We start from the raw sequence: 12,308 nt of genomic DNA on the forward strand, positions 1-12,308 counted from the left end.
TGGGTGAAAATTGCCAACTAGGGGCTTGGTACGCCCCTAGCCTTCCCTTTCTCCTTATTTATTTATGCTTTTCCTTTTTATGTGTAATCTTGTTGTATTTTGTATTTGTAAAACTTATAAAAACTCAGATATATATTGGAATTTATAGTTTGAATTAGCCGTCTTAGAACAACGGTTCTTATGCCGTTTAGTATACTTTAGGGCCCCAAAATCAATTTTCAAAACCCGGTTAGTATAAATAGATTCTCAAGATGAAAAGCTATTTTTTTCACACGGGTTAAAACAGACAGATAAAAAATAGAATTCCCAAATCTTGAAGACTTCAACATTTCAAGATTAGATTTTTGTAAATAAAAGCGGATCCTTTATAAAGAATATTAAAAAGTATTGGATTCTACAAAAAGAAGAAAATGAAAAGGAAAATGTTTTGGGCCAAGCCCCAAGTGACAAAGGAAACTCATGAGTTTTGGGCGAAAAAAAAAAAAAAGCAGAAACTGGGCTGACCCCCAAAAAACAGAAATCTTTTAGTTGTATTATTCTTGGAAAAATTTAAATAAATCCATTTGGTCCATTAATCAAATAATAAATGATGCTATTTTACAATTACAAGCGTTTGTAAATAACAAGACATTCGTAAAATATAAAGATTTTATAAGACGTTTTAAACGTATTAAACGGAGTTACCTCAGCCGAGTATGAGTTAAGCAAGAACAAAATTACATATATCTGTCACTAAAATATAACAATTCTACACTTTTTTTCAAATAACATATACTATCCTTATACATAAAAGGAAGCTATTTATATCCGGATATTATAAATCCGAATTTGAGTAACCTATATATAAAGGGAATATATTCAATTTGTTTTCGAAAAAATTAAATGATATGTAAATGACAAATTTTATAAATGCGGGAATAAACACTAAATAAACAGTTCATGCAAATACTCATACATTGGAATTCGAAGGTCAACCGTATAGTACATATCCTTAACACTAGGGTGCCTAATACTTTCCCTAGGGGATCACAGAACCCTTACCTAGAACTTTGGATTACAAATGTTTTTTTCACTGTATATGAATAAACCCTTGAAAACTAGTTTTCCTAATTTCCTTAAAATTAGGTGACGACTCTTTTAAAACAAAGTCCGAAAGAGTACTAACAAGTTCGAAGTAGCTTTCCGAGCGCTAACCCCGCGCGCGAAATGCGAACCGTAACAACAACTTTTAAGAAGTGTAATAGTAGGACAAATTATCAACCATTCTGAGTTTGTTCACTTGGCTAGAATTAGTCAAGGTTCTTTGCAATTGTAAAGGTCTTGCAATAGAGTTATTGTAAGGGGGAGGGATTAAGAGTTTAATTCCTAGGTTGCAATAGGTTGTGATTAGAAGTTGCTCGTTTGAAGTGAAGTTTGAGAAAATCCTACTGCAGTGGGTTTGTCACGACCCAAACTAGAGGGCCATGACGGGCACCCGTGTCACACCTCAACCTTGATGGGTGTGGCCAGCACCCGGCACCCGAATGTCCGAGCGAACCAACCATGGCATCTATGACCTGTAACATGAACATAGGGCTAAAAAGGCCTCTAGATGCCAATAATAGGAATCAATGTAACAACCTACATATATGTATATCTAAGGTCGACAAGGCCATCAATCACGGCAACTATCTAGGAGGCCAACAGGGCCAGACAAAACATATATATACTCACAGCTAGTTTGCAAGCCTCTAAGAGTAGAATACAGTGTCAACAGGTCGAGATAGGGCCCCAACATACCTGAAAACTATATATATACATATGCACCTGTACCTTTGGACTCAAAACTAGCAACTCCAAAGAAGTGGAGTGCGACACTCAACTACTGATCTCTATATCCTACTATGGAGTCGGCCTGTCTATCAGTACCTATAGGCATGTACACAGCGCACAAAAGGGGTGTCAATACAAAATACGTACTAAATATGTAAGGCGGTAAGCATAAGCACAAATAATGTAAATAATATGAGAAGAGATTTAGAAACAACCTGAAACCCTGCTCAAGGCAACTGAGGGAAACCATAATCATAACATAAATGTAAATGCATGCTCGTAAAATCATTCCTCATTGTGGACGCATATATCATATCATATCATATACCAATAATAAATCCCTCTGTGGGGGTGAGCTCATCATCATAACATCCTCTCTGCCCAACTGATCAGTGGCGATGCACTGCTACGTGCCTACCCGGCCGCCTACAACATGACTCGGTAAAGAAAGAAATCCATCAATGTGCACATATATGTGCCTACCCGGACGACTATAATGCGGCTTGGTAATGAAAATAAATATATGTATGTAAGTGCAATGCAAGATCGACCTCAGAAGAGATAAGATAGAAAGAGTCGGAGTGACTTATTATCGTTATCCTCCGACTATCGTTATTGCCACTACATTCTTTGGTTTCCAATTATGAGACAACCAGCACAAGAAACATGAAAGCTACGTATTATGGATTTATTTGAAGTATAAATCATGTTTAAGCTAGCAGTAACCATGATCAATATGAACGTCGGAGAAAGAACGAACCAAAGAATTGTAGTTCTCTTTGAGTGATGAACAAGGGAAGATGAGAATACTTAAATCTTTTTTGATGTGAGTTATTCATGAGAAAAGGGCAGATTTAATCATATTTATCAATTTGAAGTGGAGCAATTTGAATTTAACGAAATAATTCAATAACATTCATTCGAGTTCTAGTCATGTCGAAAGACATAGAGAAAGCCCTACATACCTCGTTGATGGAGTTATACGCGTCTTCTGGGTCCTTGAATACCGTATGAAAGTCTTCCTACAGAAAATGAACTATTCAAGATCAAAATCTAGTTCACAGCTCATGAAAATCTTCATTTAGACATTTAAGCGAGCAACTCGCGAGCATAAGTTCGTAGGCTCTTTTGTAGCTCAATTTCCCTGTAAAACGCTACCAAATTCTACTTTACTACTACTCCTCACCAATACGATCGTATCCATATTCCCACAACTCTAAACAACACACCAAAACCATACAAAGTAGTTCAACAATCAAACTATCTTCACAAGAGTTTCTTAAGGAATGGCAAAAACCTATCTTATGGAATTTTCAACCATTTCTTAGGATTGATTACTTGTAGAAGTTCAAAGAAATCAAAAGGAGGTAAAAATATACCTTAGATTATCAAAATAACTTCAAACTCCAAGTTACTTCAAAGCAAGGTTTTCCTCCGAAGGGAGAAATAGTGAAGAAATCATAATTTTGAAGTTGCCATGTTGTTCTCCACGTTGAGTTTATTTGATTTGCCCTTAGGTGTGTTTATGATTGATGGAAAATGATTAGAGAGGTTTTCCTAGGGTTTCTCTGGTCTTCCAAGGTGAAGAAATAGAGAAAAATTCATCCAAGGCATCTATATATACTTGGGCAATATAAAGCCACTGACTTAGCACACTATTCCCGCGGTAGTGTGCGTCCTTAGACGGAAATGTGAATATCTCTCTACTCCAATGTCTTATATTAAAACAGTAAAATGCACTAGAAACTAGACTTATAGACCTTCAATTTTGTAGTTGGATCACCTCATAACTCCAAGTATATTGAGAGAAAATCTCTTCGACATCTGACCTAAATTTCAGTGAAATTTACAAACGTAACTTGCAACGACCTTTGTCGACTTTCGTATCACAAATCATTTGACTTCAAAACTTAACATACGACTATCATACTATTTAAATACCTCATAACATTACCTTATTAGCATATTATCCATCTTACGATATGATAACACACGAAAACATGAGGTGTAACAACCCGGGCCCTACCTGCTGAGCACCACTGAACATGCTTTCCTACCATGACTATAAACAAGAATGGACCTCGAGGATCACTAAGTGTAAATCTGCTAAATCATATAGGAAATATGCTGAAAAGGAATGATCCCAAGAAGATATACTATACAACTATCTTAGACAAACTATACACGCCAACTAGGTCGTCATGAAAAACTATACATCAAATATAGATTGAAGGGGTGATGCCAAGCCTAACCAATATCTTGACTGTCTACAAGCCTCTACTGAAGTATCTAACATAAAGAGGTCGGGACAGGCCCCGACATACCCGTCTTTACACAAAATAATGACTTACCAAAAGTACAACGGTAACTCCGGAATAAGAGGAGTGCTCCAATGTCAATTGAACGACAACCTAGGGGGGTGGGGGGATCACCAAGTTGTCTATCTGCACCTGCGGGCATGAAGCGCAACACTCCCAGAAAGAGACGTTAGTACGGATAAAGTACTGAGTATGTAAGGCATGAAAGTAACATGAAAGAGACATAAGAAAACATATGATTAAATAAATGCAACCTACATGGCTAAACTACTTCTATGGCCCAATGATGTACATAAACACTATGCATGAATGCATGAGGTGATATATATATATATATATATATATATATATATATATATATATATATATATATATATATATATATATATATATATATAGAGAGAGAGAGAGAGAGAGAGAGAGAGAGAGAGAGAGAGAGCCTCTGTGGGCATCCCATCGTATCATAGCGGCCTATATGCGCATCATCATCATCATCACTATCATCATATGACCAGCTGATCAGGTGGTAGTGCGTATATAATGCCGTCACCTTCCCCATACCCCATATATATATAAAATACATAATATATGCGTACATAACGCTGAGGGGTCACAGGTTTGTACATGCATATATGTAAATGAAATGCAATGCATAAACATGATCAGAGTACATTCTGAATCTGTCGGAGTGACGTAAAGTCGTTTTACCTCCGAACACTATTATAGAACAACATTTTCATCAACGGGTAACTCTAGAGACCATATTGAATATAAAGAAATACTTTCTGAAGGCAACATTATAGAACATGAGTAAAAATGGATCATCCCTAGCTTTTAAGAATAGAATCATTATGGATTAACGTTACGTGTACGTCTTGTTTGTAAGGATCATGCCAAAATGAAGGAAAGTTAACCTTAACATACCTCAAGTCGTCCAAGTAATCCAACAACAAGCTTATTACCTCTGGAGCGCCAATCCTATAACAAAGGAATACATATGCAACTTAGATGGCGCTAGTAAATCACGTATATCAACGATAACTCGATTCAAAAGTGAAACGATCAACATTTCCTATTCCTTAATCATTACCACAGAGTCCACAACCAACAATTAACACAACAAACCTCATATGATTTTCTTTAAAGTCATATTCATAACATTTAAAGATATACAATTGAGCAGCCTCATATACGATTGTGTACAATACTTTCATTCTTCTAAATACACCAAGTATGACAATCTCAACACATTCTCAATACGAACTATTATCTCCCATAACAAGATTTTGCTCAAAGTACACTAACAATCATAGCTCAAGTTAAATTACAACTCAAATAACATCAAATTCATGTTTGAACCTTTCCTCCAATTTCTTTCCCTCAAACCTTAATATAACTATCACATAAACTCTTGATCATGGAAACAAGAACACTTCAATTCCAAGACCACTTCACTTTGAAATATCCTCCAAAGCTTCTATAAGAAGGGGAGACAAGTTTCAACAATACTTTAAAAATCCTAGGCATTCAATTCTCACTTTGATCTATGATTGTTTACTAGGAAGAGTGATTGAATATGTTGAAGGAGGTTTCTAGAGCTTTCATGAACTTGGGTTTATGTTAAAATGAAGAGGGGTCGTGATATATAAAATCAAAAAAATTCTGCCACCTCAGGAAATACGGTCCGTAATACTGGCCGTATAAAATTATATGATCAACTCACTGGCCATATAATTTTATACGAACTGTATAGTGGTCCATATTTTCCAACCCAAAAACTTGCCTTCTCTGTTAAAATTTTAGATCCTTAAATACGACCAGTATTTCAAGATACGGTCTGTAACTCAGAAATACGGTCCGTATAAAGCAATTCCAGAACCAAACTTTGTCGAACCGTATTTTCTTCAATTCTCTTGTTCTAAAATCCTTCCCTTAATTATCGAACATGAACTTAAACCCTTAAAAACATAAGATAAGCATGTCCAACCTCATATAACCTTGAAGAAAATCCCAGTATCCAAGACAAGGGCCATTAACATATAACGAATCTCAACGTATAAAATACAAGGTGTAACAGGGTTGTGTTATTTAATCCCTCGAGCAAGGAGTTTTTCGAGTAAATATCTTGTGTTATTTACTTTCTGCATGCTCAAGAGAACAGATAGAGAAACTAGTTCTCTATACTGTTTGGTGGTCTCTTATTTTCTATCAATTGGTATCAGAGCATGTTCTTTCTAAAAGGTTAATACCTAGAAAGGATCTTTCTCATAGTTGCTCCACCAAACCTTAAGAAAGAACAGTCTAGCACAAGACCACCAAGATTCAATTGCAAGTATTATGGGTGGTCGAAGGCAAGGATGCATGACTTCATCATGGCTGAGGACTCCGAGTTGTAGGACATTATCTATGATGGTCCTCATGTTCCTACGAAGATAGATTTGGCTGGTTTCGTAACTGATCCAAAGACGAGGAGGGAGTATACTGAGGTTGACCGAAAGGCTACAGAAAAGAATTACAAAGCAAAGAAAATTCTTGTTTGCGGTATTGGACCTGATGAGTACAATCGTATCTCGTCATGTGAATATGCAGGAACTCTAGGATATTATTCAAACTGCTCACGAGGGAACAAGTCAGGTAAAGCAGTTCAAAATAGACATGCTTACCACAGAGTATGGACTTTTTAAGATGAATGATTGTGAGTCCATTCAGGACATGCATACCCGGTTCACCTCCATAAACAATGAACTTTATTCTCTTGGTGAAATCATTCCAACAAACAAGAAATACTCAGTGTACTGCCTAGCTCTTGGTAAATCAAAGTTAATGCTATCTCTGAAGCCAAGGACTTGTAAGCACTGACCATGGATGAACTCATTGGAAATCTTAAAACCTATTAGTTAAAAAGACAACAGGATCTGGAAATTAGGGAGCTAAAGAAAGAGAAGAACCTGGTTCTCAAGGCTGCTGCTAAAAGTGACTTTAGTGATGTTAAGTTTGACATGGCTTACCTCACTCAAAGGTTTCAAAAGATGGTTTGGAAGAATGGTGGGTCCCAAAGGAAAGGAAACACGAGCAAAAATACCAAAGTAAATGAATGCTGTCACAACTGTGGGAAACCTAGACATTTTATCAAAGAGTGTCCTCTCCACAAGCAGGATTATTACAAGAACAACTCTGAAAAAGCAGCAAAGAGCAACCTGGTTTCTGACAGAAAATTCAAAAGAAGAGAAGTAGTTGACAACTTGGTGAAACAGGCTCTGGCTGCCTGGGGAGAATCCTCCAGTGAATCTGAAGATGAAGATGATCAAAGAGATGTTTCTAGGATGGCTGTTGACGATGGACCTTCAAAATATGAGTCCATCTTTACACTCATGGCCAAATCTAACGATGATGATGACAATGAAGATGAGGTAAATTTTCTTGAATTTCAAGAAAACTTAAAAAATTACTCTCAGAAAAAATTGATGTCATTAGGCAACGTGTTAATTGATGCATATCACAGTCTCGTAAAAGAAAAAGATGTTTTAACTGAAGAATTCTGTGAGATAGAACAAGAGAGAAATGACATCATAGACACTATCACAAATTTGAAGGAACAGTTGATGAAATGCCTAGAGGTTTTTTTTGTGTGTTAAAAAATCAAATTAAAAGATGGATGGATACCCTCGCTAGAGGAAAGGAAACAACTAGTGAGATTCAGTTTGAGCTTGAAAATGAATTTAAAAGGACCAAAATGAATCTCACCACTGAGCTTGAAAGAAAAAAATAGCTTCAAGAGAACTTAAAGAAGGTGAAACATGATCTAGATAAGTCTCTTCACTAGACTTGGTCCTATGATGTGGTGGCATCTATGTACAAGAACAACACAGGATGTAGGGAAGGTATTGGATTTCAGAAAGCCAAATCTCCTTGTAATCTCATAGCAAGTATGCTACTATTTCTGAAAACTGGTTATGTACTCATTGTGGTCAAACAGGTCATTACAAAATAAGAAAAATAACAAATTTATTGTAAAGGAACCTAGAATAGGGGGACCTGGTCCCCAAAAAAGAAAAGATGGATTACCTGCATGGACTAAAAGGACTCTGATTCAACCTTTTTATCATCTCAAGGGACCCAAACTGATTTGGGTTCCTAAATCTAATCACTGACTCTATTTGCAGGCCAGAGTGAGAGGAAGCAGTAAAAAATGGTACATGAATAGTGTCTGCTAAGAAAAATGACTGGAAATACACAGAGTTTTCTCTTACTCAAGGCCTTTCAAGGTGGGAGTGTGTAGTTTAGGAATGGCAAGAAAGGTTATATTCTTGGCGTTGGAAAAATTGGCAAGACAATCTCCCATGCAATTGAAAATGTGTACTATGTGGATGGATTGAAATACAGCTTGCTGAGGGTCTCTTAAATCTATGATAGAGGAAATGAAGTGAAATTCACATCTGGTTCCTGCACTGTCACCAGCATCAAATCTAAAGAGTGGTCCTGATAGCAAGAAGATACAACAACATTTATGTGGCAGCTTTTGATTCTCTAAATGTGAATGATCTGACATGTCTCAGTGCTCTTGATGATGATACTGACCTATGACACAAACTTTTGGGGCATGCAAGCTTCACACTGCTGAACAAATTAATTGTGAAAGACCTGGTTCGTGGGCTGGAAAAAATCTTATCACAAGGTGTGTGATGTTTGTATAAAAGGAAAGCAAGTCAGATCATCCTTTAAACCAAACAAAGTGTTAAGTACCTCAAGGATACTTGAACTTCTTCATGTGGACCTTTGTGGGCCAATGACAATTTCAAGTAGAGGGGGAAAGAGGTTCAGCTTTTTCATTGTTGATGACTACTCAAGATTTACTTGGACCTTATTTATGAGAACCAAGGATGAAAGCTTTGGTGTCTTTGTTGCCTTTGTAAAGCAAACTCAAGTGAAACTTGGGAATCAAATTGTCAATATCAGATCTGACCATGGTACTGAGTTTGAAAATACAAAATTTGATGAATTTTGTGCTGAAAATGGCATAAGTCACAACTTCTCTGCACCAAGGACACCTCAGCAAAATGGCGTTGTTGAAAGGAATAACAAGACTCTATGAGATATGGCTAGAACAATGTTAATAGCTAGTGGTGTTCCTAAAAGTTTTTTGGCTGAAGCTATTAACACCATCTGTCACTTAATAAACAGGTGCATGATCAGGTCCCTGCTTGAGAAAACTTCCTATGAATTACTCAATGGGAGAAAACCCAAGCTGACTTATGTTTTGTACTTAACAATGGTAAAAAGCTCTAGGCAAGTTTGATGCTAAAGGCGATGAGGGAATTTTTCTTTTTTACTCTTCACACAGTAAGGCCTACAAAGTTTACAATAAGAGAACTCAATGTATTGAAGAAAGTGTTCATGTGATCTTTGATGAATCAAACAACTTGGGTGAGAAAGGCATACAAGATGATGAAGCAGAAGATGGGGAATTTTCAAAAGTTTCTAATGAGGACATTAAAATTCTAAATGGAAAGGCTAATCTGATTAGTCTAGTCAAGCAAGATCACAAAGATAGTGCAAAATCCCCAAGAAGCACACAGGAACCTAGTTCCTCAATTACATAATATGAAGCTGAGGATCGGGTAGCTGATGCTGTATCAGGTACTCCTGAGGTTGGACAAACAAATTATAAAGGTCAAGCCTCTGCTGATGATAATGACAGTGCTACCACTGAAGAACCTAGTCCCTTAAATCCTCGGAGCACTGGCCAGGCTAAGGCTCAAGTATCAAACTGGAAGCACAAAAGATCTCATCCACTTCAAAATGTGATTACTCCCTTAGATTCTTGTTATACCTTGGAATTTCGCGTCGCTCGCATTACGAACATGCCAATGTAAACCCAAAGTGGACATGAAGCACTTGAAAGGTGATGAAGGATTTTTGATGATTCTAATTAAGATTCCAAAAGCATTTGAGGTTAAAGAAGTAAGTTCGTCAGAGAAAGTGAAGGTTGAGCCATGTTTTGGGAATTTCGTATCATTTGCGCTTGCATTACCTAGCATCACCTTGGGGGGGGGGGGGGGGAGATATGGGTTCCCTTATATGGTTAATAAAGTGTTTTATAGGTGTCAAGAAGGTTCCATAAGGATTGGATGTTGAACGAATCGACGAGAGAATTTTTCGGATAACTGTGGGTTATACGACCACTTATACGGATAGTATAAGTTATATGGCCCGTATAAATGGTCCGTATAACCATGGCAGAGAAGGGTATTTCCATGGTGGGATTATACGGTCCATTTATACGGACCGTATAATGGTCCGTATAATCAGGTCAAGCCAGCTTTTAACATTATATATATGGATGACCCTAGTTCATTTAATTCATTTCCAACATTTTCCCAAGTCTTAAAAGCCCTAGAACCCTCTCTCAAACTTATCCTCCACAACCTAAGGGAGATTAGAGATTAAATAGCAAGAATCAAAGGATCCAAGTTTTGGAAGGCTCAATAGGGTTTGTAGAACTCAAGATTTTCTTTGGCATTGAAGCTAGGGTTTTCGTACAAGTTGGTAACTTGATCCAAAGCTCATTTCTACTATATAAAAGGTTAGTTTCCACAAATATTTCTTGTTTTTAAGAATGTTTGGTTGTTGGAAAACTTGGGTGAGGGAAGATAGTAGAAGATGAAGTTCAAATGTGGAATTCATGATATTTTGAGTAGCAACTTACCTTGAGTTATCATTGTTAGAATGTTACGATTATAATCTCGTTATGAAGGGTAATAATGATGACAAGAAAGTGTTGTGTACGATTGTGTAAAGGGTTGGTGTGAAGTTATTGGTATCAGTTGAATGTGAGAATGAATTGTGAAATGTGACAACTTGGTTATGATATTGTGGATGTTATTATAGTTTTTTGGGAGTTGTTTTGCAATATGTCGGAAATCAATAAAACAGAGGAAATGTTGCCAAATTATCTGTAGCTCATGAATTATGCTAGTTTGGGCTTAAGAGTGTCTTTAAGACTTAACCTTAGTATGATCCTTTTTAAATGCAGATTTTGTGAACGTGGAAGGAGAACGTTAAACGATTAAGGAGACGTTAAGGTATGTTAAGGCTATTCCTTCTTCATTTTGGCATGATCCTATGTTATGAGCCAATAAACGATTAAATGAGCTTCAATATTACTCTACTCTTAGAAGCACGACGAGTATGTCAGTCTTTGATGTTCCTATAGCCCGTATGATTGTTCCTTCTGTTCATGGGTCTTGAGATTTCTTATAGTGATGATGTTAGCTCAAAATATGTTCATCGGAGATAGTACGACCATGTGTCACTTCGAGAGTTTTATGTAATCAGTTTATACATATATTGCATTCATATATTCATATACATATTGACCCGTGACCAGAAGGCATTATATACGCGATACTATATGTATATGGGGTATGGGTAATGGGATAGACGTTATATACGCATTACCACCTGATCATCTGGTGCACTATTATATGGTATATGGATCGGGCCGTACGTTCCTCGGCACTATTATATGATATATGGATCGGGCCATACGTTCCTCGGCACTATTATATGATATATGGAGCGGGCTGAACATTCCTCAGCACTATGAACTATATTTATATACATGAGCATGATTGTCATTGAGAGCATGCAGATTATGCGCCCACAGTGGCATTGTCGGTTATACACATACTTGTTCATACAAATCTGGGCAAACAACCAGTTTAGCTTTGAGTTCCAGATTTTGTTCATGATTCTCATGCTTATACTTGTGTTGCTATTATGCCTTGCCTACTCAGTACATTATCGGTACTGACTCCCCTATTGCTAGGGGGGCTGCGTTCATGCCCGCAGGTTCAGGTAGACAGTCAGGTGGTCCATCTTGAGAGGCCCTTCACTCAGCAGTAGTTGGTGCGATCCATTTGATCCGGAGCTACAATCTATTTTGGTATGCTATTATTTTGGATATATATATGCATATAGGTATGACGGGCCCTGTCCTGTCCTTTCTACAGTTTTCTACTCCACTAGAGGTCTGTAGACAGACGTATGTGTATGTCAGATAATGTGGCCTTGTCGGCACCTATTCTTTTGTGTACAGTATATGTGGCGGCCTAGTCGGCTTGCACTGTTCCTTCAGCTTGTATGTATGTTAATGTACAGAGTTCAATATGTCATCCT

This window comes from Lycium barbarum, chromosome 11 (genome assembly GCF_019175385.1).
Source record: "Lycium barbarum isolate Lr01 chromosome 11, ASM1917538v2, whole genome shotgun sequence".
NCBI lineage: Eukaryota > Viridiplantae > Streptophyta > Magnoliopsida > Solanales > Solanaceae > Lycium > Lycium barbarum.